Genomic DNA, 3,598 nt, shown 5'->3' on the forward strand with positions numbered 1-3,598 from the left:
TCCAACTTTCAAATCCATACATGACTACTGGAAAAACCATAGCCTTCACTAGATGGACCTTTGCTGACAAAGTAATGTCTCTGCTTTTTAATATGCTGTCTAGGTTGGTCATAACTTTCCTTCCAAGGAGTAAACGTCTTTTAATTTCATGGCTACAATCACAATCTGCAGTGATTTTGGAGCCCAAAAAAATAAAGTCAGCCACTGTTTCCAATGCTTCCCCATCTATTTGCCATGAAGTGATGGGACCTGATGCCATGATCTTCGTATTCTGAATGTTGAGTTTTAAGCTAACTTTTTCACTCTCCTCTTTCACTTTCATCAAGAGGCTCTTTAGTTCTTCTTCACCTTTTGCCATAAGGATAGTGCCATCTGCATATCTGAAGTTATTGATATTTCTCCTGGAAATCTTGATTCCCAGCTCGTGCTTCATCCAGCCCACCGTTTCTCATGATGTACTCTGCATATAAGTTAAATAAGCAGGGTGACAATATACAGCCTTGACATACTCCTTTCCCGATTTGGAACCAGTTTATTGTCCCATATCTGGTTCTAACTGTTCCTTCTTGACCTGCATCCAGATTTCTCAAGAGGCAGGTAAGGTGGTCTGATATTCCTATCTCTCAAAGAGATTTCCACAGTTTTTCAAGATCCATACTGTCAAAGGCTTTGGTGTAGTCAATGAAGTGAAGTAGATGTTTTTCTGAAATTCTCTTGCTTTATCTGTGATCCAGTGGATGTTGGCAATTTGATCTCTGGTTCCTCTACCTTTTCTAAAACCAGCTTGAACATCTGGAAGTTCACGGTTCACGTATTGTTGAAATCAGACTTGGAGAATTTTGAGCATTACTTTGCTACTGTGTGAGATGAGTGCAATTGTGAGGTAGTTTGAGCATTCTTTGGCTTTGCCTTTCTTTGGGATTGGAATGAAAACTGACCATTTCCAGTCCTGTGGCCACTGCTGAGTTTTCCCAATTTGCTGACATATTAAGTGCAGCACTTTCATAGCATCATCTTTTAGGATTTGAAATAGCCTCAACTGGAAATCCATCACCTCCCCTAGCTTTGTTTGTAATGATGCTTCCTAAGGCCCAATTGACTTCACATTCCAGGATGTCTGGCTCTAGGTGAGTGATCATTCCATTGAGATTATCTTGGTCGTGAAGATCTTTTTTGTACAGTTCTTCTGTGTATTCCCGCCACCTCTTCTTAATATCTTCTGCTTCTGTTAGGTCCATACCATTTCTGTCTTTTATTGTGCCCATCTTTGCATGAAATGTTCTCTTGGTATCTCTAATTTTCTTGAAGAGAACTCTAGTCTTTCCCATTCTATTGTTTTCCTCTATTTCTTTGCACTGATCGCTGAGGAAGGCTTTCTTATCTCTCCTTGCTATTCTTTGGAACTCTGCATTCAAATGGGTATATTTTTCCTTTGCCTTTCACTACTCTCCTTTTCATAGCTATTTGTAAGGCCTCCTCAGACAACCATTTTGCCTTTTTGCATTTTTTTCATGGGGATGGTCTTGATCCCTGCCTCCTGTACAATGTCACAACCTCTGTTCATAGTTCTTAAGGCACTCTGTCTGTCAGATCTAATCCCTTTAATATATTTCTCACTTCCACTGTATAATCATATGGGATTTGATTTAGGTCATGCCTGAATGGTCTAGTGGTTTTCCCTACTTTCTTCAATTTAAGTCTGAATTTGTCAATAAGGAGTTCACATTCTGAGCCACGGTCAGGTCCTGGTCTTGTTTTTGTTGACTATATAGAGCTTCTCCATCTTTGGCTGCAAAGAATATAATCAATCTGATTTCGGTGTTGACCATCTGGTGATGTCCACATGTAGAGTATTCTCTAGTGTTGTTGGAAGAGGGTGTTTGCTATGACCAGTGCGTTCTCTTGGCAAAACTCTATTAGCCTTTGCCTTGCTTCATTCCATATTCCAAGGCCAAATTTGCCTGTTACTCCAGGTGTTTCTCAACTTTCTACTTTTGCATTCCAGTCCCCTATAATGAAAAGGACATCTTTTTGGGGTGTTAGCTCTAAAAGGTCTTGTAGGTCTTCATAGAACCATTCAACTTCAGCTTCTTCAGCATTACTGGTTGGGGCATAGACTTGGATTACCGTGATATTGAATGGTTTGCCTTGGAGACGAACAGAGTTCATTCTGTCATTTCTGAGATTGCATCCAAGTACTGCATTTCAGAATCTTTTTTGACTGTGACGACTACTCCATTTCTTCTAAGGGATTCTTGCCCATAGTTGTAGATATAATGGTCATCTGAGTTAAATTCACCCATTCCAGTCCATTTTAGTTCACTGATTCCTAAAATGTCAATGTTCACTCTTGCCATCTCCTGTTTGACCACTTCCAATTTGCCCTGATTCTTAGACCTAACATTCTAGGTTCCTAATCAATTTTGCTCTTTTTACAGCATTGGACTTTACTTTCATCACCAGTCACATCAACAATTGGGTTTTGTTTTTTGCTTTGGCTCCTTCTCTTCATTCTTTCTGGAGTGATTTCTCTACTGATCTCTGGTAGCATATTGGTCACACCAACCTGGGGAGTTCATCTTTCAGTGTCCTATCTTTTTGCCTGTTCATACTGTTCATGGGGTTCTCAAAGCAAGGATACTGAAGTGGTTTGCCATGCCGTCCTCCAGCAGACCACGTTTTGTCATAACTGCACCATGAACCATCCATGTTAGACAAGGCTGTGGTCCATATGATCAGATTGGTTAGTTTTCTGTGATTGTGGTTGTCTGTCTGTCTGCCCCATGATGGAGAAGGATAAGAGGCTTATGGAAGCTTCCTGATGGGAGAGACTGACTGAGGGGGAAATTGGGTCTTGTTCTGATGGGCCGGGTCATGCTCAGTAAATCTTTATTCCAATTTTCTGTTGATGTGTTCCCTCCCTGTTACTTACCTGAGGCCAAACTATGGTGGGCGTAATGAAGATAATGGTGACCTCCTTCAAAAGGTCCCATGCATGCACTCCTACACTCAGTTCCCCTGCAACAGTCCACCACCAACCTCCGCCTCCACCTGGGACTCCTGGACACTCATGGGCAAGTCTTGGTCAGTCTCTTTTGGGGTCGCTGCTCCTTTCTCCAGATCCTGGTGTGCACAAGGTTCTGTCTGTGCCCTCCAAGAGTCTGTTTCCCCAGTCCTGTGTAAGTTCTGTGTAAGTGTTCTGCTGTCTTCACTATTAAAAAGGAGTAAACCTTGGAAGTGAAAATTCATCATTTTTTGAGCTTCAGTGTCTTTTTCTGTAAAGTTAGGAGGTTGAAACATATAACTAGATTAACACTAATATACTGTGTACATGAGTAGTCAGTTGTTCCTTGAAGAATTGGGCAGTGCATTGCAGCTCAAGATCAAATGCCCTCTAAGGTGTCTTTCAGTTTTAAACTGTGCTACTTATGATAGTAAGTTGCAGTTCAATTTCTTATCCCTTTCCTTCAACAAGCATGTTCATCATCACCTTTCTCAAAAACCTTGCTATTGAGTAGAGGCTGTGAACTGTTGCTGTGAACTCGTTGAACTATCACCCTTCCACTTAAAATGAGACACTTCCTACATTATAATGACC

The sequence above is a fragment of the Bubalus kerabau genome, chromosome 8 (genome assembly GCF_029407905.1).
Source record: "Bubalus kerabau isolate K-KA32 ecotype Philippines breed swamp buffalo chromosome 8, PCC_UOA_SB_1v2, whole genome shotgun sequence".
Classification (NCBI taxonomy): domain Eukaryota; kingdom Metazoa; phylum Chordata; class Mammalia; order Artiodactyla; family Bovidae; genus Bubalus; species Bubalus kerabau.